Below are 25946 nucleotides of genomic sequence, written 5' to 3'. Positions count from 1 at the left end.
ATCGTGATTATGTTGCGATACTCCGGATCAGCTCCAATGAGCTGCCGGTACAGTTTCTCTTTCTTTTTAGATGCCACGATCAACTTTGATTGCGGCATCTAAAGGGTTAATGCCGGACATCGTCCCGATCGGCAGTGCCCGGCATTAGCCGTGGGTCCTGGTTGCCTGTAGCATCCAAGACCCATAGGGTTTAACCCGTTCTATGCTGGTGAGAAGGGTTTAAACCCCGTTAACGCGACCAGGGCGTACAGCTACGCCCTTGGTCCTTAAGTACCAGGGCTCGAGGGCGTACCCATACGCCCTTTGAACTGGACGGTTCAAATATCTGACACTGGGTGTTTCCACAAGCGAGTGTAAAAGTGCTTCCCCTGCTGCCCTATAAAAAGGCTCTCAGAGGTAACTTTTGGGTAGTGTAGCTTTTGGTGAGAGATTGTTGACTACTAGACATGCCTCGATGACGGGGGCATCAGTGGACTTTATGGTCTTTATGATGACTCTGTTTTTGAGGCTTTTAGCAAAGCCTCTAATACTGGTGTGAATAGAGCCTTAGTAAAGAGGTGAGGAATTGACACAAGCACTGTGGAAAGGAGTTGGAGAGAGTAAAAACACCAGTATGTTATGCCCAGTGTGATAAAACCAGGCACTATAAAGGGGAAATACATTTATTGATAAAAAAAAAAAATTAGCACTGGGTCTTGCCACAAAAGGGCGTAAAAGTGCTTTACCTGCTGCCTTATAAAAAGGGTCTAAGAGGCTATTTTTGGGTAGTGTTCCTTTTGGTAAGAGATTGTTGACTACTAGACATTCCTCTATGACGCACACCAGGATTTTTTTGTCCTGTTGACAGACTCTAAGAAGGGGCACATCAGTGGACTGAGAGAACCAGGATAGTCTTTTTGATTAACTGCCCGCCATCTAGGCCATTTTCACCAAGCTCTTAGTAGTTGTTGGGATCAGTGGTTATGTGATGGCAAGCACACATGGCAGTCAGGCCTCAGATGGCTTCTTCAGATTCAGACAGACCACCAGTAGTTTTCTCTGCATGCTAAATAGAAAAAAAGGTTTTTCTTTAAAGGGGTACTCTAGTGGAAAACATCTTATCCTATTTCAAAAGGATAGTGGATAAGATGTTAGATCGTGGGGATCAGCGCGCACACGTACCGTCTGAAGCCTGGTCCTCTGGTGATCTCCATGTAGGAGTGTCAAGTCCAGTACTTAGCGGTGAGTGCAGGATGCTAATTGTTGCGTCTTTACATGCTAACTATTCAAGTCTATCCTTAATTACTTCCTAGCACCTCCGCTGGATTCTCTATGGTTGTCGGAACCGCTTGTCCTAATAGTGAATGATCGGTATATGGTCTGCTGAGAAACATAGTGGTGCCATCCTGGCATTTCTTGTGGATACGTATGTACTCCTTTAGGGTCTAGTCACACATACAGTATCCTGTGCATATTTGATGAGCAGGATTTGAGGCTGCAGATTTTAATGTAATCTAAATGACTAAACAAAGCTTCAGCTCCTGTGCGTCAAATCTGCGCAGGATACTGTACGTGGGAATAGACCCTATATCTTCAGGATTCCTGCCATCCTATACTATCCTATACTTTCCAATAATTTTACTTCTTCTTTAGAGTACTAGACCATGTCAGGACACTCTTCATTCTGCCCACCTTGGCACCTCCTGGATTTTATTTAAAGAGTGCAGTGATATACTTCTTAATTCTCCTGGTAGGCATCAGAAGAAAGGCCCATCCATCTAACCAACAGTGGCTGGAGAGGAGTGGACTTCATGATATTTAGCTGTCACTTTTAGTTCTTGATCAGATGCATCAAATACAATAAAAAAAATTCAAAAAGATGTATTACAATTGTAAAGAATTTACATTTTATAGCTGTTTTTTTTTTTTTTTTTACTTCTTACATTTATCAGATTTGAGTAGTAGAGACGTTTTGTTTTTGGTTACATACGTCAATGTTATTATCATTGCCAGAGATTATCCACTCCAGCAATAATAATACCAATAATAATATGCTTAGGGAACACTTACACAGGAAGAACGGAACGTACTGTTTGGTTCTAGAAATGAGGACACATTAACCCAGACAAAGGAGAAAACAAACTAATTTATATCCTATAAGTCCTGCTTATACTTTCACTTTATACATTAGGGATCTGGATATACAGCAATCCCACTATATATTTATATTACTGGAAGGTTCTTTGTCCGAATAGGGCAATCTCATAATAGGGAAAGGGTGGTTGGCTGGATATGTCTTACCAAAGCCTTCCCAGCATGCCTTGCTAGCTAAAACAGGATCTATGGCTTCTTTTGGTGTCTGATTCAGTAAATGATTGAAACCACAATTCTGGAACATCTTTTCTTGCTCCATGTTGTGTATTTGTGCCAGAAATGTATTACTTAGTAGCCAACTGGGTGTCACCAGTCGGGGGCGTTTCCCTACACTGTGTCAGCTTATCCAATCAAGGCCCACAAGACCAGACACAGTGGTGACACGCCCCCACCTGGTAACACCCACTTGGCTATTTAGTCATACATTTCTAGTAATAATAGCAACAGGGGAATGTTCCAAAGATGTTCCAGAATTGTTATTTCATGTGGAATACATGTGTTTACTAAAACTGGAAAGTCAGGAGGGGCTACAGGTCATCTTTAAACTGCCCATACACATACCAATATTTGGTGATCTTGTCTGAACCCATCGATTCTAGTGGGATCAGCTGACCATCTAACGTGTATGGTGGCCTGACATTTCTATCCCAATGACAGATGTCAGAGGGAGAGAAGTGTCAGGAATATTGGATTTTAACTGTGTGATTTTTTTTGTTTTTTTGTGGGGTGGGGGTGGGGGGGGGGTATGTGGAATAAGCCACCACCAGAGCAGTATTCTCTCCTATGATACGGAGAGGGGTGCGCATGTTTATTGGGGTGATCAGCAGAGGCTTATATGCTCCTTGTATAGTAATATGACAACGGATGGCTTAGGTGTACTTGTAGAGTCTCAGCTAAGCTGTTCGGGGTGTGACTGATAAGTTTGTTGACTGTATAGTAACCTTTGGACTACAAATACAGGCTTTCCACCAGAAGACTTCATGGTGGCACAAAGAGTGTAGGCACGCTATGATCTTCTCTATGGTGCTCTGTGCATTGCTGTGTTACAGAATTATTCTTCTCTAAAACATTGCTAAGGTCAGTGTTTCCCAACCAGTGTGCCTCCAGCTATTGCAAAACCGAAACTCCCAGCATGTCCGGACAGACAAATGTATATCATATTTAGGCAACCAGCATTCTATTTCATTATACTTCTCCATTCCCCAAATATTGCACCAATGGTCTTTTAAGGCTGAGATCACATGCTATGTATTTGCTTGGTGAAACTTTTGTGAAAAAATAGGCAGCATTAAAAGGAACCAGTAAACTGTGGGCAGCATGAAACAGGACCAGGGAGTCATGGAACACTATGATTTACTATGATACATTTCAGAGAAATCATAGTTTAAAAAAGCTGCAGGGACCCGGGTGAGAAGTTATTGCGGCGGATCCCGTGGGCTGTTCTCTGCCCTGCCAGCACTTGGTGATGTTTTTCCCTCTACACAGTTAGGCAGAGATGCCACTCAGGGTCGGCGGGGCGCAATGCTGTGACTACTTACCCAGGCCCCAGGGACTTTGATTTCCATGATTTCTCGGAAATGCCCAAATGTATCAGATTACAAGATAGTGTTCTAGGACCATGCTCACTACACATGTTTCACACTGCTTGAAGTTTGGGCAGCATAAAACAGGTGACAGGTTTCCTTTAACCCCTTAAGGACCCAGCCCATTTTCATCTTTCATCTTTGAACATCTGGCCACTGTCACTTTAAGCAATAATAACTCTGGGATGCTTTTACTTTTCATTCTGATTCCGAGATTGTTTTTTGCAACATATTCTACTTTATGTTAGTGGTAAAATTTCATCGATACTTGCATCATTTCTTGGTGAAAAATTCCAAAATTTGATGAAAAATTTGAAAATGTAGCATTTTTTTTTACTTTGAAACTCTCTGCTTATAAGGAAAATAGACATCCCAAATAAATTTTATATTGATTCACATATACAATGGGGGATATTTATCAAAGTTGTCTATGTCCCGCATCAATATAGACCAAACTACAGAGGGTTAGTCTGGTCTATTGTGCACCTAATTTATCAAATTATCACAGCTCTTGATAAATTCTGTGCACAGACTGCATGATCTATGCTTTAGTCTATATTTAAACCTGCTCCAACATGGTCTGACATTTCTGCGTACTTTCAGCCTATGCGACTTGTCGCTGATAAGTCGCTTTTGATAAATTCAGCACCAATGCATTTTTCAATGCATTTCAGTCTAAAATAGACTAGCATGCATCATGTTCTAAAAATCGTCTAGAGCAAAAGTCGCAGAAAAGTCGCACATATTTAGACTGCGACTTTCTGTGCGACAAATGTAGACAAGAAAAACCAGTCTAAATCCTTTGATAAATCTCCCCCAATATGTCTACTTTATGTTTGTATCATAAAGTTGAAATGTTTTTACTTTTGGAAGACATCAGAGGGCTTCAAAGTTCAGCAACAATTTTTCACAAAATTTTCAAAATCTGAATTTTTCAGGGACCAGTTCAGTTTTGAAGTGGATTTGAGGGGCCTTCATATTAGAAATATCCCATAAATGACCCCATTATAAAAATGGCACCTCTCAAAGTATTCAAAATGACATTCAGTAAGTGTGTTAACCCTATAGGTGTTTCACAGGAATAGCAGCAAAGTGAAGGAGAAAATTCAAAATCTTCATTTTTTACAATCGCATGTTCTTGTAGACCCAGTTTTTGAATTTTTACAAGGGGTAAAAGGAAAGAAATCACCCTAAAATTTGTAACCCAATTTCTCTGGAGTAAGGAAATACCTCATATGTGAACATAAAGTGCTCTGCGGGTGCACTAGAGGGCTCAGAAGGGAAGCGACAATGGGATTTTGGAGAGTGAGCTTTTCAGAAATGGGTTTTGGAGGGCATGTCACATTTAGGAAGACCCTATGGTGCCAAAACAGCAAAAAAAAAAACAAAACAAAAACAAAAAAAACTTGCATGGCATACTATTTTTGAAACTACACCCCTCAAGGAATGTAACAAGGGGTACAGTGAGCCTTAACACCCCACAGGTGTTTGACGACTTTTTGTTAAAGTTGGATGTGTAAATGAATATTTTTTTCACTAAAATGCAGGGGTTTTTTTACATCAAAATTTTACATCTTTAAAGGGGTAATAGGAGAAAATGTCCCACAAAATTTGTAACCCCATCACTTCTGAGTATGGACTTACCCCATGTGTGGACGTCAAATGCACTGCGGGCGTTGGTGGGGGGTTCAAGTTGAAATTGCCACTCTGCCCACCCCTGGATGTCCGGGCAGAGTGGGGGGAAGATGGCGGCGGGTGCCGGAGCACTTCAGGATGGCAAGGGACTGGCGATCGAGGAGGGTCCGGTGGCAGGCAGCTGCATGATCGTCGGCAGTGAGGAGGAAGCGGCAGAGGCAGCAGTGAAGATCAGTGGTAAGTGATCTTCACTGCTGATTACGAGGAGTTGCCAAACTACAACTCCTAGCATGCCAGGAGTTGTAGTTTTGCAACATCTGGAGGGCCACAGTTTGGAGACCACTGTACAGTGGTGTCCAAACTGTAGCCCTTCCAGATTTAGCAAAACTACAAATCCCAGCATGCCCAGACAGTCCAGGCCTGCTGGGAGTTGTAGTTCTGTAGCATCTCGCCCTTCAGATGTTGCAGAACTACAACTCCCAGCATGCCTGGACAGTCTGGGCATGCATGGAGCTGAAATTTTGCAACATCTGGAGGGCTACAGTTTCGACACCACTACACAGTGGTCTCCAAACTGTTCTCCTCCAGTTGTTGCATAACTACAACTCCCAACATGTCCTTCGGCTGCCTGGGCATGCTGGGAGTTGTAGTTTTGCAAAAGCTGGCAGCACACTGGTTGGGAAACACTGAGTTAAAGGAGAACTCCAGTATAGGAAAATTGTCCTCCATACTGCCAGCAGTAAAAAAATAAAGATGTACATACCTTCCTTCGCTCCCCCGAGGCCTCCGGTAACCGTCTCTGGTCTCTACCGCGATCCTCTTCCTGGTTGCCAGTGGTCGGCGAGTCATACTGCGCTCAGCCAATCACCGGCCGCAGCGAAGTCCCAACTCGGCCGGCGATAGGCTGAGCGGCAGTGTTACGTTTTCCTCCCTGGGGAATAGAAGAAAAGGGGTTACAAATTTGGGGGGGCTTTTTTCCTGAGTATATAAATGCCCTATGTATGGATGTAAAGTGCTCTGCTGGCGCACTACAATGCTCAGAAGAGAAGGAGCGCCATTGGGATTTTGGAGAGAGAATGTGTCTGGAATTGAAGGCCACATGTGTTTACAAAACCCCCATAGTGCCAGAACAGTGGACCCCCCCACATGTGACCCCATTTTGGAAACTACATACCTCACGTAATGTAATAAGGGGTACAGTGAGCATTTACACCCCACAGGTGTCTGACAGATTTTTTGAACAGTCTTCCGTAAAAATGAAATATTTTATTTTTCATTTGCACAGCCCACTGTTCCAAAGATCTGTCAAAAGCCAGTGGGGTATAAATGTTCACTCCACCAATTACTACATTCCGTGAAGGGTGTAGTTTCCAGAATAGAGTCACCTGTGGCGGGGGAGGGGGTCCACTGTTCTGGCACCACGGGAGGCTTTGTAAACGCACATGGCCCCCGACTTCCATTTCAACCAAATTCTTTCTCCAAAAGCCCAATGGCGCTCCTTCTCTTCTGAGCATTGTAGTTCACCTGCAGAGCACTTTACATCCACATATGGGGCATTTCCATACTCAGAAGAAACGGGGTTAACATTTTGGGAGGCTTTTTCTCCTATTACCCCTTGTGAAAATGAAAAATTTGTGTTAACACCAGCATTTTTGTGAAAAAAATAAAATTTTTCATTTTCACATCCAACTTTAGCAGAAATTTGTCGAACACCAGGGGGGTGTTAAGGCTCATTGTAACCCTTGTTACATTTTTTGAGGGGCATTGTTTCCCAAATAGTGAAATATTCAAATTTAGAAAATTTTGTGAAAAATTGGAAAATTGCTTCTGAACTTTGAAGCCCTCTGGTGTCTTCCAAAAGTAAAAACATGTAAACTTTATGATGCCAACATAAAGTAGACATATTGTATATGTGAATCAATATATTATTTATTTGGAATGTCTATTTTCCTCCCAAGCAGAGAACTTCAAAGTTAGAAAAATGCTACATTTTCAAATTTTTGAAACCAAGAAATGATGCTGTTAAAGTGTTAAATGATGTTAAAGTAGAATATGTCACAAAAACAATCTAGGAATCAAATTTATAAGTAAAAGAATCCCAGAGTTATTAATGTTTGGTCAGACAGTGGTCAGAAAATGGGCTTGGTCCTTAAGGGGTTAAAGAGGTATTAATGATAATAGGGGGGGAGAGAAAAAATATAGGTGCTAATAAAACATAGCTTTTAATATATAGGTTAAAACACACTGATTAAACAAAGTGTTGTATAGATAAGTGACAGGGCAAAATTGTCAGCCCTGTGACTCAAGATAGACACAAACAAGGCTGTTAAAATTGCATATGTAGAGATTGCCCCACAGATGCAAAAGCCTAATTCAATTGTATGCTGGTAATAAATAATTAGATAGAATTACTAGCTCTGGCCAACGCGTTTCAGCACATTGTTACATGTGATCTCATCAGGGGCTAACTGGCATAGAACAATACAGTCATTGCATATAATAATTAACATCAGGGGTAGCTTGATACAATAGCGACCCCTGAGAAGAGCGTGCTAGATGTCATGCACTAGTACTCTATACAGCATATAGATGACAGGACCCGGACGCAACAGTTATGGCGTCTATCTGGGATAAATCCTAACGATGTGTGTATAACCCGCAGTGGCGGGGAGCCTAGCATACAAGCCGGCTACTAACACACAGGAAGGTATTCCAGGAATTTATTTTATTTGACTATGCTACAGTGGCTGTGTGTAGCCCCTGCGTGTATTTCATAATATAGTGTCTGTACCTGTGTTTTGACGGTGGTCTCACAATTTTCATGTGATTTTCACCCCAATATTTATTTTTACCAGCATATAGAATTACTCATGTCTCGGGAATTGCCAAGTTACAGTGCGCCGAGATGTGACATCACTAGTAAGGTGATGACAGGGAGCCTGTCTGCTTCAATGGGTGGAGCAACCTCTGGGTGGGAGAGAGATCATTTTGCTACAGCTGGAGGCACTCAGGTTAGAAAACACTGGTCTTCTGAATGGAATGCAACTCATTTTTGTTTCAATAGGTGGGGTGGCTGATGTGTGGGAGGGAGGGAAGTGACCTCAAACTTACAAGCATGGAACTATGCGATGTGTAGTTTGAGAACAAGATCCAACAGGAAATACCCAGTTCATAAAAAGATAGCCACAGCGTAACTTAACCATTAAACTCTAAGACAAGCGCAGATCCACTACTTTCTGGCAGGTACATACTAAAATCACTTTATGGTGGATAACCCCTTTAACCCCTTAATGACGAAGGACGTATATTTACGTCCTCCGCCGGCTCCTGTGATATGCCGCGGGGTCACGCGGTGTCCCCCCTTCATATCGGGTCGATCCCGTCGGCTATCAACGGCCGGGACCCACGGCTAATACAGGACATCGCCGATCGCGGTGATGCCCTGTATTAACCCTTCAGACACGGCGATCAAAGCTGACCGGCGCGTCTGAAGTGAAAGTAACCAGCCTGCTCAATCGGGCTGTTCGGGACCGCCACGGTGAAATCGCGGCATCCCAAACAGCTTACAGGAGACCGGGAGGGACCTTACCTGCATGAGATCAGCATGAGAGATCAGTGTGTGCAGTGTTATAGGTCCCTATGGGACCTATAACACTGCAAAAAAAAAGTTACAAAAAAGTGTTAATAAATGGGATTTAACCCCTTCCCTAATAAAAGTTAGAATCACCCCCCTTTTCCCATAAAAAAAATAAAACAGTGTAAATGAAAATAAACATATGTGGTATCGCCGCGTGTGTAAATGTCGGAACTATAAAAATGTATCGTTAATTAAACCGCACGGTCAATGGCGTACACGTAAAAAAAAAAGCGTATTTTTGGTCACTTTTTATATCATAAAAAAATTAATAAAAAGTGATCAAAAAGTCCGATCAAAACAAAAATGGTACCGATGAAAACTTCAGATCACAGCGCAAAAAATTAGTCCTCATACCACCCTGTACGTGGAAAAATAAAAAAGTAATAGGGGTCAGAAGGACATTTTTAAACGTATAAATTTTCCTGCATGTAGTTATGATTTTTTCCAGAAGTACGACAAAATTAAACCTATATAAGTAGGGGATAATTTTAACTGTATGGACCTACAGAATAATGATAAGGCGTCATTTTTACCGAAATATGCACTGCGTGGAAACGGAAGCCCCCAAAAGTTACAAAATGGCGTTTTTTCTTCGATTTTGTAGCACAATGATTTTTTTTTACCATTTCGCCGTGAATTTTTGAGTAAAATTACTAATGTCACTGCAAAGTAGAATTGGTGACGCAAAAAATAAGACATAATATGGATTTTTGGGTGGAAAATTTACATTTTTAATTTTATGATTTTTAAAAGGTAAGGAGGAAAAAATTAAAGTGCAAAAACTGAAAAACCCTGTGTCCTTAAGGGGTTGAAAGAGATCTCGTTGGAACCCCCCACGACTTTTCTTGTGGATAGGGGATAAGTTAATTTTCACCAGAGATCTCCTTTCAGGGTTTAAATGAAGAGCAGGTGTCCATCAGGGTTGCCACCTTTGTAACCAAAGTTATACCACGAAGCTCCCCAATGCAAAATCTGTGACAGGACCCCCCCCCCCCCCCCACCTACCATGTGCCATTTATAAAACTGATGTTTTATATGTATCCTCCGGTCACATTCATCCCCTACATTATTTCTCCAATAAATAGTCTAAATAATTCTCTTGGAACCCAGAAATGACCTGCCCCACCTATGTATCCTTTTTACATAATTCATTACTTTATACAGCATCTTCTGTAAAGCGGACATAAATATTTTACAAGATGTGCGTTCCCACCACTGATGCGTCCTACCCTTTTTCTTTTCTATTCCATTTTATTCTTTTCTCACACATTTGCAAGCTTTGCATTGTATGAGTTCTTAGCCAAGCACGGCGCCATTAATCTTGAGAGCGCCTCTTACGCGGAGAGACAACGGTGGCACAATTTTACGTCGGGCCAATAAAAGAATATGACATCTCTCATACAACCACATTTAGAAAAAAAATAGCTTCCAATAACATCTGCTATAGCTGAGAACCGGTATATATCTCTCCGGTAGAGTCGTAAACCGGTGCCGAGTCATTTTATTTTGTTTATATGGGCACGTATTATGGCAGACGCCCATAAATTTTTTTTATAATTTAGCCTAAAAAAAAAAAAAAATGCTGACTCCGGCCGCCGTCCGTATTAGAAATTCGGGTTTAATGAATTAAGATGGTATGATGAATGTCGATCCAATTGTTTTCTCTGCCGCTTCTGCTATGAACCGATGAAAAACAATTATTATAATGAGAAATTCAGAGAGCCCATAACTGTTCCATAACAGCTCCTGAAAATGCTTAATAACTGCAATCCTATTTGGTACGGTTTCAGTTGTCTAGTTCGGCTAATAAGACTTTTAGGCAAAATGCAATTAATAGCTACGGAGTAGACAACGACTCGACCGGCCTGTGTTGTGCGCGGACAATCTATGCCGCGCCGTTGTTAAGAATGCTGACTACGTATGTCTGCGCTGATTACTTTCTGCACTTTGCATCTTCCAATTATGTTTCCAAATTTAGTATGGACTTTTGAAACCTCTAGGACAAATACATTCAGTCTATGAAATGACGTCTGAAGGTCGGGACTCAAACGAAAGTTTCTAACCCTTCAGCTGGAAAATACTCCTTGGTGTCAGCGTAGGAGGGGGGGGGGGGGGGGATTATATTATTGGTTATAATATTACTGCTATTGAGATGCTGAACGGATACAAATTATAAATCTAGCCATCCAGAAAATATATATTTTTTTGTCTAAGCAGGTGTAAGTCACTAGGTGGCAGTAGAAGCTTTCAAATGACAGATTGTTTCAGATTCAGGGAACTTTTTTTTTTTTTTTAGATTTTTGAAGAAGTGTAGTTGTTACTGTTTAGTGTAGTATTTCCAAACTAGTGTGCCTCCAGCTGTTTGAAAACTACAACCCCCAGCATCCACGGACAGCCGAAGGCTGTCTGGGCATACTGGGAGTTGTAGTTTTAAAACAGCTGGAGGCACATTGTTTGGGAAACACTGTTTTAATATCATGTGGTTCTAAAAAGCTACTATAGCATCAATGTAGTTTTGTTGCAACATCGCCAATTGTACTCTTTTGCATAGGTTTAAAAATAAAAATAGAAAGAGCTGGAGGCACATTAGTTGGGAAACACTGGTTTAAGATCATGTGATTCTAAACAGATACTTTAGCATAAATGTAAAGAGAGAGAGAGAATGTTGCAGGCAGCAGAACGTTCTCCACAGCGTTTCCAGACTCTGTCACCTCTGTCACATGCACTCAGTGTGAACCTGCTTTCATCTGTGAAGAGCACAGGGCGCCAGTGGCGAATTTACCAATCTTTGTGTTCTTTGGCAAATGCCAAACGTCCTGCACGGTGTTGGGCTGCAAGCACAACCCCCACCTGTGGATGTTGGGCCCTCATACCACCCTCATGGAGCCTTTTTCTGTGGACACATGCACATTTGTGGCCTGCTGGAGGTCATTTTGCAGGGCTCCTCCTGCTCCTCCTTGCACAAAGTTGGAGGTAGCGGTCCCGCTGCTGGGTTGTTGCCCTCCTACGGCCTCCTCTACGTCTCCTGATGTACTGGCCTGTCTCCTGGTAGCGCCTCCATGCTCTGTACACTACGCTGAAAGAAACAGCAAACCTTCTTGCCACAGCTCCCATTGATGGGCCATCCTGGATGAGCTGCACTACCTGAGCCACTTGTGTGGGTTGTAGAATCCGTCTCATGCTACCACTAGAGTGAAAGCACCGCCAGCATTCAAAAGTGACCAAAACATCAGCCAGGAAGCATAGGAACTGATAAGTGGTCTTTGGTCACCACTTGCAGAACCACTTCTTTATTGGGAGTGAGTGTCTTGCTAATTGCCTATAATTTCCACCTGTTGTCTGTTCCATTTGCACAACAGCATGTGAAATTGATTGTCAATCAGTGTTGCTTCCTGAGTGGACAGTGTGATTTCACAGACGTGTGATTGACTTGGAGTTACATCGTGTTGTGTAAGTGTTCCCTTTATTTATTTGAGCAGTGTAGCATTTTCATGAAACTTTGCCAAATGTGCTTTTTGCACAGGTATAAAAAAATAAAAATAAAGAAAAAAAAGAAATTGAAATGTTTTTATATTAAATAATAATTATTATTAATTATTTATTTTGAGGGGGTTTCCTTAGATGCAGGGCGCTGTACATATAATAGGGGGGTAAAATACATATAACAAAAACTCAAGTGCAATGAACATAAAAAAAGTAAATGACAGACTGATATAGACGAAGGAAGGACCCTGCCTGGGAGCGCTTGCAATTTATGCAACTAATTGGTTATGATAGATGTATACTGGTTGTATATATATATATATATATATATATATATGCCAAAGACTGTCTGTGCATCCTAGGAGTTGTAGTTTTGAAACAGCTGGAGGCACATTGGTTGGGAAACACTGTTTTAACCCCTTCCCGCTATAGGACGTATGTATATGTCCCAGCATCCGACACGGTCCTGCGCTAGGACGTATGCATACATCCTTACGATCTCCAGCCCTGCCGCAGGCAGGGCAGGAGATCGTTGGCAGGACCCTGGCAGGAGTCCGGCCGCAGCTACCGGAGCCACGATCACGCCAGTCCCGGCAGCTGCGGTGGGACCCCGGCTGTGATTGACAGCCGGGTCCCGCCTCCGATCTTCTGCTCTGCCTGCGGCAGTGCCAGAGAACATAAGGATGTATGCATACGTCCTAGCGCGCGAACGTGTCGGATGCTGGGACGTATACATACGTCCTATAGCGTGAAGGGGTTAAAACAGTGTTTCCCAGCTGTGTGCCTCCAGCTGTTTCAAAACTACAACTCCTAGGATGCACAGACAGTCTTTGGCTTATATATATATATATATATATATATATATGATCCAGCCACAGGCTGTAGTGTGTGCAGCTGGACGGGTCATACTGTGCTGCAGTACAAATATATTGCAGAATAGTATAACCTGTAAAAAGTGTAATAAATAAAATAAAAAGTTCTTCAATTAAAGTATGAAGTGTAAGAAAAAAAAAGATGTAGAAATGCCCCTTTCCCAATAAAAGCCCTGTATTATCACCAATAAAGATCAAAAACACAAATCATATACATAATAGGTATTGCCACATCTGTAATGATGTGTACAATTCAACTATAATGTAAATTATCCCGCGTGGTGAACGCCGTAAAAAAAACAACAACAAAAAAAAGGTCCAAATTCTCAGATTTTGGAACAAATAGTGGAATAAAAAAGATCAAAATCTAGCACGTATCGCAAAAATGATCCCAATAAAAAGTACAACTCATCCCCCCAAAAATCATCCCCCCAAAAATGAAAAAAAAAATAAAAAAGAGCCTGGTCATTAAGGTAAAAAATGGGTCCGTCCTTAAGGGGTTAAGATGATGTAAATGTAAAGTGCTACTGTAGCATAAACCTGGTTTTATTGCTACTTTGCCCAGGAGGGCTTAACATTTATGCAAATAATGGGTTATGATATATTCTCTGCCACTGAAATAAAGAATAACTACCAGGTGGAGGAAGCATCAGTCAAAGGGACCAAGAATACATTTGAAGCTACCACTGGTAGCCCTCACCCAAATATACTGCTGACAGTACCAGGCTGAGTCCAGAAGGGGGCTCTGTGGTCACTCTTGGGTACGGTTGCACATGGAATATTATTGTGTATAAAATACCCAGCATTTACAGAAGCAGTGATGTGGATGAGATAAAGAAAAATAATAATATTAAAATAAAAATAAAATTAGCTGAAAATCTGTGCTGAAATTGAAATGTGGTGAAAATGCATGTGACCTATGCTGAATTTTCTAGTCAGTTAGCTTAGAGATAACAAAGCTTTCTTGCTGTCGCCTTGTTAAATCTCCATTTAATCCTTAAGTGAATCTGTCAGCTGTAAATGACGCATAGAGCTGACCACAGTGATAGATAGATAGAAGGCTAATAAAACGAATGATACCTTTACACGACCTGGTGGTAAGTGAAACTTTATAGAATCATCTTTTTTCTATGGAAACCAAGTGCCAAAAAGACGTAGCCTGTCCCTCCTGATTGTAAGCCAAGTCCTGTAGGTCAACTGGGAGGGACGAAGAGGGGAAGGTGAGCGAGGAGGTATGCCAAGCACTGGCACTTTTGCAGCTTGACGCCACCTCTTTGACACTTTACACAGAAAAAAGGTAATTTTTGGATTCACCACCACATCCAGAAAAAGTACCATTTTTTTTATATAACTGTTTATTTTTATATTTTATAAACAATTTTTCATTTTAACAGTAAGGGAATCAAAAAAGAAAAAACAGACATTGAAAACAAATAAAAAGAAAATATATCGGTATTATCTGAATCCGAACCAATAAATTGTTAGTCCTCTAATTGTATAATTCACTTAGATATAACTTGTAATCATAACTTTCCGTTTCATGAACGTACACATCTAATTACAATAAGGAATAAGATTTGGCATATCACTATATGATACAGCAAGGTTGAGTACCATTTGTTTTATTAGCATAACAACTATTCAACACTATCGTCAGCGTTATCCTCCATTTACATTCTTTTCATGTTAGCATATAGCATTACTTACCTGTCTGCCCCAGTTCTAAAACTATCAAAAATCCATTTGTTTTGTGTGTCTCTTCCTGTCAACTAAGCACTTTGCTTCTTAGCGGTTGCTCAGTACTACAATTCCTAGAATGCAATGGTTTTCCTCAGGTCTTCGTCACAGTCCTACCTCATATCCATCACACAGCATTCCTACCAGTTATCCCCCCAGAGCTTCTGCAGGACATTGCTCCACACAGCAATTCTGCAAAAGCTGCTGCATTCCCTTGTCTGCTCCTCCGCCTGCGGAATTGCTCAGCACAAAGCAGCATGCTGTAAACACACCTCAGTCTCTATAAATGTCCCAATAAAGATATATATGTACATAACAGAGGATGATGCGTTTTCTTGGACAGATGGAGGAGCTGGAGAAAACACCACACTGAAAATGAAAGGACTACACAACTTCCTGGAAACAATGAATGTCCAGCAGCCACAGTGTTCTGTATCATTAGACTATTCACCAAAAAATGTAGAACCCATAGATCAACTAATATTGTGATCTACCACGCAAAATGAGCACCCGCCCTCCACACACACAAGAAAACACGCCAAAGTGGATATACGTAATCACATGAAGATGGAGTCAACACTTCAAAAAGGATGGGCTGTGCAGGAACACAGGGTTGGTAACATAGTTCATAAGGTTGAAAAAAGACCAGAGTTCATCACGTTCAACCTATAACCCTAATGAGTCCCTACTGAGTTGATCTAGAGGAAGGCAAAAAACCCTCATACTAGAAGTAGAAATTCCTTCCCGACTCCAAATAAGGCATCAGAATAAATCCCTGGATCAACATTCTGTCCCTATGAATCTAGTATCCATACCCTGTAATGTTATTATTCTCCAAAAATGCATCCAGCCCCTTTTTGAATTCTTTTACAGAGTTCCCCATGACCACCTCCTCAGGCAGAGAATTCCACAGTCTCACTGCTCTTACAGTAAAGAACCCCTGTCTGTGCTGGTGTAGAAACCTTCTTTCCTCTAGACGCAGAGAGATGCCCCTTTGTTATAGATACAGTCCTGGGTATAAATAGATCATGGGAGAGATCTCTGTACGGTCCCCTGATATATTTATACATAGTTATTAGGTCTCCCCTAAGCCTTCTTTTTTTCTAAACTAAATACCCCTAATTCTGATAATCTTTCTGGGTACTGTAGTCCTCCCATTCCCCGTATTACCCTGGTTGCCCGTCTTTGAACCCTCTCCAGCTCCACTGTATCTTTCTTGTACACTGGTGCCCAGTACTGTACACAGTTTTCTATGTGTGGTCTGACTAATGATTTGTACAGTGGTAGAATTATTTCCTTGTCGTGGGCATCTATGCCCCTATTGATGCCCCCCATGATTTTATTTGCCTTTGCAGCAGCTGCCCAACACTGGTCACTACAGCTAAATTTACTATTAATTAAGATTCCTAAATCCTTTTCCATGTCAGTTGTCCCAAGTGTTCTCCCATTTAATACATAATCCCAGCCCGGATTTTTCCTCCCCATTACCTTACATTTATCCGTGTTGAACCTCATCTGCCACTTCCCAGCCCAAACCTCCAACCTATCAAGATCCATTCGTAACAGTTCACTGTCCTTTACAGAGTTTAGTACAATCTCTAAAGATTGCTACTTTACTATTCAACCCCTCTACAAGGTCAGTAATATATTAAATAGGACAGGAGCCAAGACGGACCCCTGTGGTACCCCACTAGTAACAGTCACCCAATCAGAATAAGTACCATTAATAACCACCCTCTGTTTCCTATCACTGAGCCAGTTACTTACCCACTTACACACATTCTCCCCCAGCCCCATCCTTCTCATTTTATGCACCAACCTTTTATGTGGAACTGTATCAAATGCTTTGGAAAAATCCAGATATGCGACATCCAGCGATTCCCCCAGGTCCAGTCTGGAGCTCACCTCCTCATAAAAGCTGATCAGGTTAGTATGACAGGACCGATCCCTCATAATGCCATGCTGATATGGGGTCATACATTTATTTTTATCAATATACTCCAAAATAGCATCTCTTAGAAAACCCTCAAACAATTTACATACAACGGAGGTTATACTAACAGCTCTATAATTCCCGGGGTCACCTTTTGACCCCTTTTTAAATATTGGCACCACATTTGCCATGCGCCAGTCCTGGGGAACAGTCCCTGTTACTATGGAGTCCCTGAATATTAAAAATAGGGGTCTGTCTATTACATTACCTTTAGAACACGGGGGTGAATGCCATCTGGACCTGGCGATTTGTCTCTTTTGATTCTTGTAGCTGGCCCTGTACTTTTTCCTGGGTTAGACAGGTGACCTGTACTGGGGAGTTGACTTTATCTCGCTGCATTTCACCTGGCATTTCATTTTACTCAGTGAATACAGTGGAGAAGAATTTGTTTAATATATTTGCTTCTTCCAGATCTCCGTTTATAATTTCTTCCTCATCATTATTTAAAGGGCCAACACTTTCATTCTTGACCTTTTTGCTATTTACATAGTCTTGAGTCTATCTGTCTCTATTTTTACATATACATATTCTACATTTTTCTCTATAGCTTTTTAATTCTTCTTCACTGCCGTCCTGTTTTAGTAGTTTAAATGCTTTATTTTTGTCATTTATTGCCGCCTTATTGCCCCTTGCATCTATATTGGTTTTCTTTTATTTCTGACCCTTTTATTCCCATAAGATATATACATCTTACAGTGAGAGTTTAAGATATTTTTTTAAGTCTCCCATTTAGTGTCAGTATTCTTGTTTTTGAGGACATTATCCCATATTATATTGTTAAGGGTCTTCTCTGAGTTGGTCAAACTTTGCCTTCCTAAAGTTCATTGTTTTTGTGGCCCCTCGAGAGATTCCCCGATTGAAGAACAAGTTATAATGTATTATATTATGATCACTATTCCCTAGGTGTCCTTTTACCTGCACATTAGTTACTCTGTCAGGTCTGTTGGTTAATATTAAGTCTAGTAGGGCGCCCTCTCTGGCCGGGCCCTGCATCATTTGGGACAGAAAATTGTCTTTAGCTATAGACAGAGACCTGTTTCCTTTATGAGATTCACAGGTCTCAGTCTCCCAATTTATATCAGGATAGTTAAAGTCCCCCATTATTATCACCTCATTCTGATTTGCTGTCTTGTTTATTTGCCTCAGTAATTGATCTTCTGCCTCTTCCATTATGTTTGGTGGCTTATAACAAACCCCTATCAGAATTTTTTTTTAATCTCCATATATTTCTACCTAAACCCATGACTCCACATTATCGTATCCCTCCCGTATAGCCTCCTGCAGTGCGGCCTTCAGACTGGACTTTACATAAAGACAAACTCCTCCCCCTTTCCGTTTTGTACAATCCTTCCTGAATAGACTATAACCCTGTATGTTGACTGCCCAGTCACAGCTATCGTCCAACCAAGTCTCTGTTATACCCACTATGTCATAATCCTCCTCAGACATCAACTCCAGTTCGTCAGTTTTGTTGGACAGACTTCTGGCATTAGTCAACATGCAATTCAATGGTGTATGTTGTTTTTTCCTATGAAGCCTATCCCTATTAACTATTCTTACCCCCCCTCCGCTCCACCCCCAGGTACATTAATAAGTCCCCCCCTCTCTATCTACGCTATCTTCCCCCTCTATGTTGTAGGTTCCCTCCCTCCCAGTCCCTAGTTTAAACACTCCTCCACCCTTCCAGCCATCTTCTCCCCAAGCACAGCTGCACCCTCCCCATTGAGGTGCAGCCCGTCCCTACGGTAGAGTTAGTAACTGACAGCGAAGTCGGCTCAGTTTTCCATGAACCCAAACTCCTCCTTCCTACACCAGCTTCTGAGCCACTTGTTTACCTCCCTAATCTCCCACTGCCTCTCTAGTGTGGCTCGTGGTACAGGTAATATTTCAGAAAATATTACCTTGGAGGTCCTTGCCTTAAGCTTGCGGCCTAAGTCCCTGAAATCATTTTTAAGGACACTCCACCTACCTCTTACTTTGTCATTGGTGCCAATATGTACCATGACGCTGGGTCCTCTCCAGCCCCACCCAGCAACCTGTCAACCCGATCCGCGATGTGCCGAACTCGAGCACCAGGAAAGCAACACACTGTTCGGTTCCGGTCTTTGTGACAGATCGCCCTGTCTGTCCCTCTAATAATTGAGTCCCCCGATACCAGTACCTGTCTGGCCTGCCCTGAACTCCTCCCTCCCTCCTTACTGGAGCAGACACCCCCCTTGGCGGTCAGAGGCAGTATCTTGATGCAGTACTGCTAGCTCAAAATTGGCATCCCCCTCATCTTCCAACTGGGCAAACTTGTTGGGGCGTGCCCGAACAGGACTAGCCTCCCTGACACTTTTCCCTCTACCCTGTTTTCTAACTGTAACCCAGCTAACTGCCTGACTGTACAGAAAAGATGACAATCAATATAAATAAAGGCATATACATGCATAAGTAAGTGAGCTTCACTTTGTTCACACTGGTGTGGTGCTGTGTGGCATCCATTACTGCAGCCGCGCCGTTTCTGTGGGGAGGTGCCACCCAGGAACTGGTTTGAGTGGGATTGGGGCCGTTCTGCCAGTGGGTCGTCCCACTGTGTGCACTGGTGCTGCGGTGGTGGTGGTCGCTGCCTAGTTCTACGCCATTTTATGCTAGGGACGTTAGGGACCCACTCTAAATAGGTGGCCTTGACGTGGCGTGTGGGCTTGCACCTTTTGATCAAAATGTATACTAACAACCCGTTAGTTTTTGAATTTATGCTGAGATGCTGAGAAGCAATTAGATCAAAATACAATTTGTGAATGTGCGACCATGTCTGTCTTCTCTACTTGAATTCACATTGTTTTTTCTATCCCCTCCTTTTTTGTTTTTTTACTTGTGTCAGCACTCCGCCCAACCCCCTCAGCCCAACCCTATATAAGTAGCAGGTAGCTACGCAGGGCCCTTTAATTTCTGGCAACCACCCAGTTTGACTGGGAGAACATGGTAAGTGAGCTTTTACACCTTGTTCACATTGGTGTGGTGCTGTGTGGCGTCCATTGCTGCCGTGGAGCTGTCTGTGGGGAGGTGTGGCCCAGGGATTGGTTTGAGTGGCATCAGGGCCGCTCTGCCAGTGGGTCATTCCCCCTGTGGGCACTAGTGCTGCGGTGGTGGTGGTTGCCGCCCAGTGCTACGCCATTTTATGCTAGGGATGTTAGAGACCCACTCTAAATAGGTGGCCTTGAAGTTGCGAGTGGGCTTGGTCCTTTTGATCAAAATGTATACTAACAACATGTTAGTTTTTTTTATTTATGCTGAGAAGCAATTAGATCAAAATACAATTTGTGGATGTGCGACCATGTCTGTCTTCTCTACTTGAATTCACATGCATAAGTAAGTATAACAGTCTGTATACAGCATAAACAATATGCAGGCAATATAAAACAATAGAGTTTAACATAAAAACATCCAACACCTGTTGTTAACAGTGGAATATCTTTAGAGTCTAATTTCTATGGACGCTAAAGATACTGAAGAATACAAGGACGATCCCTGCTAAATATAACAGCAGCTCCAACCTTCAGCTTCATCAGGGGGCATGGTCTATTGTTACCATGGTGGCCATTCCAATAAACAGATGTAAATACTTTCACAAATATTCACACTTGCTTAATCTGCTGTAGATTTCACACTGAAGATTTTAAACTACGCTTTTAACCAATATAAATAAATAGCTAAAAACCATAGTATCAAATCTGCAGGGTACAATCTGCAGGGGATTAAAACCTTACTTTCATAAAAAAAAATCTTTTTACATGTCATAGAGATATGTCAAACGTTTTGAATGGTCAGGGTCGCCACTGATCACTAGCTGTAGGGCTTCACTCTTTGACTCAGCACCCTTTCAGTCTCTTTGCAAATTACGGCCTCCATTATAGACTATAATATAGCCCATCTCCTGCAATGAGCACTGATCTTGGGAGTAAAGCGCACTGCCACACACTTCACCTGGCTATATCTAACGATTAATGGAAGTCTCAGAACTAAGACCCAGGCTGATCATAACTGTTCACATGTCTGCATGGCATGCCAAAATGTTCTTATGACAGTAACAGTAGCAAATTGGGTAAGGGGGGGGGGATGTTGTGACACCGGGCTGGCTGGGACCTATCATACTACTCAGGTGTCTACTGTGCTATGAGTGGTATTGCTGTCCCATGTAAACTCACACACAGCCTTTTGAAATGGAGGGCCTGCACTGGGGGTAGCATAAATTTGATCCCTTGGGGTGCGCTCCTGTTTATTGTGTGCTGTGGTGGAAGTCAGGGTTTCCTTGATGTTGTGGGTGCAGGTTAACTGGAGACAGGGAGACGAGGAGAAAGTGAAACACAATTTTACTTGAAAACTTCAAATGGTACAGCAACAGTGTTTATACACCTATTAGTGGCGGTTAGAGGTGGCTCTTTCATTAGGCCAGTTAGGCGGCCGCCTAAGGCCTCGCGCTGGAGGGGTCCTCGCAGTATGTACACATCGCCACTCTACAGTGCCATGTCCTGGATGCCTGTAACTATAATGTGATGTTCTTCTGATTGACAGAGTGATGAGCAATTCGCCATCTCTCTTGTGACTGCCTGAATTACAGGCAGCCATAAGAGAGGCCGTTCGGCTTTCCTCTGCGCTGAGTGACATCATCATACACCCAAGCCCAGACGAGGCCACACTACAGACTACGCTGAAGCTAGGTGAGTATCCTCTTTTTCTTTTCTTTTTTTTAATAGGTAGAGGGAGCTGCTGCTGTTTTTAATAAATAGAAGGGGGCTACTGCGGTTTTTACTATTTAAAGGGGACTGCTGCTGTTTTTGCTACCCAAAGGAGACTATTGCAGCTTTTCCTACCTAAATGGGGCTACTAATACTACCTAAAGGGGACTACTGCTGTATTTAATAACTAGAGGAGGCTACTGCTGTTTTTACTATCTAAAGAGCGGTTTGCTATCTAAAGCGGGGTGTGTAGTGATGTTATTGGCAATACTGGTCTGCGCATATTGGTGATATTGGCGATACTGGTCTGCGTATAGTGATGTTATTGGCAATACTGGTCTGTGTATAGTGATGTGTTTGGCGGTACTGGTCTGCGTATAGTGATGTTATTGGCGATACTGGTCTCCGTATAGTGATGTTATTGGCGGTACTGGTCTGCGTATAGTGATGTTATTGGCGGTACTGGTCCGCGTATAGTGATGTTATTGGCGATACTGGTCTGCGTATAGTGATGTTATTGGCGATACTGGTCTGTGTATAGTAGTTTTATTCAGTATCAGTATGGTAATATTACCCAGTTACTATATGTGGTTATGGTGTTGTACAATTATTTGCCCCTTGTTTTGCAGTGTAACTGGTCTCTGTATAATGTTTTTTAATATAATATCGGTATGATAGTATTAGTCACTGCAGTAGTAATATGTCGTCCTGGAGTGGAAGTATTATTTTATGTTTCTAAACCCTAACCCTTGAGAAATTCCTGCGTGCTCCCCAGATTGGCATCGACGCATACATTGTATATACTGCTATTCTTTGAAATTCACAGTTATGATCGAGTTTCGCCAAAGTCTTCACAAAGTCTGGAGCCGCCTCTGGTGGCGGTGTTTCCAGACATGCCTTTTTTATCTTCATAATCCTTTCCAGCCTTTTTAGTAATATGAAAATTCCACACAAGTGCCCATGGTGTGTTTTCCAGAACCTTAAAGAGATTCTGATGCCTTGTTCTCCCACACTAATCCAATATGCTGGGTTATGAGGGGGGTGAACAGCTTTACAAAGAGGGGTCACTTACTTAAATCCATTGTGTATATGCAAAGTTCTGGCACTGTAAACTTCCTGCTGCATTGCTATCCAGTGGGCATTGGAGGTGGGGAGCTGGCTCACCCATCTCCCCTGGCTCCTCCATATTCTCAGTCTGCCCTGCTCCCATCATTATTATGTTAATGAAGGCTGCCGGTGAGTGCACAGAGAGCAGAGCGCTTACCTGCAGCATTCATTGGCACATTAATGAAGGAATGGGGCTGGACAGAGAATATGGAAAAGGCAGTGGAGCTGGGTGAGCTGACTCCCTGCCTCCAAAGCTCACTGGATAGCAATGCAGCAGGAAAGTTACAGCGCCAAAACTCTTCATATACACAACAGATTTAAGTAAGTGAGCCCTCTTTGTAAAACTTTTCACCTGCACTATAACCCAGTATATTGGGTTTAAGGTGGGTGAACAGGGTGTCAAATTATTTTTAAAAGCTCAGGGAAGTCCAGCGCATATTTTCTTTATCTATTGGCTGTCAAATGGGGTAGGTAGATGCAGTGAGTGGTAATAAAGAGGAGATGGACTTACTTGGGTTCTTGATGTGCTGGGGATGCCCCTGGGGTTTTTAGCCCCATTTACACATTAAGAAAATGCTTATATCTCAGTGCTGGAAAGGAGTTTGGAGATAAAAAAAAAGGTATCCCCTGATTCATGATGATTATCCCATGCACCTATTTACACCCATGTTTTTCTGTATGTGTAAACATACCTTATGTTTGCCAAAGCAGGAGACAATATTCTACTACGGTGGTCCTGAGCAGGTAGCCCCTCTATGATATGAATGGGGCATTTGGAAAGGTTTTTTTCAGGTAGTAATTTTGTCTGATTTGGGTGTCTGGTTTTACAGTATAACCCTGTTCACTTGAATGAGCTAAGCTGCTGTTCTAGACACACACACACACACACACACACACATATATATATTGGTGCTACTGTATCAGGTACTGCAGTAATTGGGTTGTGGGGCTCTAACAACCTCCACTGCAACTATTTTGCTGTTCAGTGGAGGTTCTGACTTGACAGGCCACACATTCATAGCCTTCCCCTAAGGGTATTGCATTTTGCAGCACTTCATTTCCATGTGGGAACCCTGAAAGGTATATTCCAACTTAAACACTTATCCAAAGAGATTATGGGCGATTCAAGTGCTGGGGCCCCTGAGAACAGGGACCTGAGTCTTTTGTGGGAATGGAGCGTTGTATCACACATGCACAAGGTCGCTCCATTCATTGTCTATAAAAGTGCTGGAGATAGCAGAGTACTGTAATGCCATAGACAATGAATAAAGTGGCAGTGCACACGCATGGCTCGCCACTGTGCATTCTAATGTGCAACTTGGGCCCCTGTTTTCTAGATCAGGGGTGACCCAGTGGTTGCATACCCTCACAATGTAACCCCTATCTTCAGCAATTCAAGTGTTCATGCCTAAGTAATTAGACTGTTTAACAGAATATCAGTTTTTAGTACCATACAACTATATCCATTAATGATCACATGTATGTAGGTATCTATTATGCAAAAGTACTATTATCTATGGGTCACATATACAGTCAATCACTACACAGGAATATTAATGGTTGAAACATTAATGGAATATTACACATATTACAGTGTAACTCTATATAATTAACTCCAGACTTACAAAAACACATGTAACCATGAAATGTATGTATAATGTCAACTGTTACCAAAAAACTAAAAAACTTTGTATTACAACAATAGATCATTAACTAAATCCAAACCTGTAGAAAACAAATGAAAAACACATTATAAGTAGGCAGCAGTTGATTTGAATACCGTACATTTGTTTTCCACCAGATTACCCCACTACACAGCCCCTACACTGTCCAGTTTCAGCTTTGCTACATATATTATGTATTTCTCATATTGTCCTGAAATATCTTGTATCTATAAATGCTTCTAGAAGCTGTCTAATATAAGTGGCTCACATTGTAGGCTTAGCGTTCTTCCATTTACTGACAGATAATGTGCGGCTAATGTTCTCGGCTATGGTGTTGGGTTTATTTTTTTCCTACAGTGAGTGTGAAATTATTTACACTTACTATATGTATCGTGTGAAGAATTTGTTAAGTTCACAGCTACTCATTTTAATGAAATCCTGTCATGATTTTCACAATAGTTGACATTGTATTGGACATTTTCCTGAAAAAAAAAACACGATTGGGAATGAAATTGCATGCAAACTAGGCTGTTATTTCCAAATATGCATACAACTGCAAGGTTAACCCTTCAGCTACCTCCAGCCTCGGACACCATTGTCATTATCTATCTATTGCTATTTCTCTGTCTGTTCTTTAATCTATCTGAATTCGGGTAGAAAAACAGACATGGTGCACATCTATCTGATTTCTATCCCCTCTTTTTTTTTTTTTTTTTGAACATGTTGTCTGCACTCTTCCCCACCCCCTCAGCCCAACCCTATATAAGTAGTAGTTAGCTACACATGGGTCATTTCTTTCCTAGCAGCCTCCCAGTATGACTGGGAGAGCATGGTAAGTGAGCCATTACACCTTGTTCACACTGGTGTGGTGCTGTGCGGTGTCCGTCGCTGCCGTGGCGCCGTGTCTGCGGGGGGGTGCGGCCCATAGACTGGTTTGAGTGGCATTGGGGCCGCTCTGCCGGTGGGTCGTTCCCCCCTGTGGGCATTGGTGTCGCGGCGGTGGTGGTCGCCGCTCGGTGCTGCGCCATTTTATGCTAGGGACGTTAGGGACCCACTCTAAATAGGTGGCCTTGACGTGGCGAGTGGGCTTGTACTTTTTGATCAAAAATGTATACTAACAACCTGTTAGTTTTTGATATTATGCTGAGAAGCAATCAGATCATTATACAAGATTGTAGATGTGCACCATGTCTGTTTTTCTACCCGAATTCACTCTTTAATCTATCTATCTATCTATCTATCTATCTAAAACATAAAGGATGACCGCAGCACTCAATAGTAGTGAAAATATCAAAAAAGTGGCTTTATTCCAAAAGCAAACAGCAGCGACGTTTCGGTGTTCTCACAACACCATTCTCAATCTATTGCTATTTCTCTGTCTGTT

Source organism: Hyla sarda, chromosome 6 (assembly GCF_029499605.1).
Source record: "Hyla sarda isolate aHylSar1 chromosome 6, aHylSar1.hap1, whole genome shotgun sequence".
Lineage (NCBI taxonomy): Eukaryota > Metazoa > Chordata > Amphibia > Anura > Hylidae > Hyla > Hyla sarda.
The sequence above is the reverse complement of the archived record's forward strand: the minus strand, read 5'-3'. Positions refer to the sequence as shown.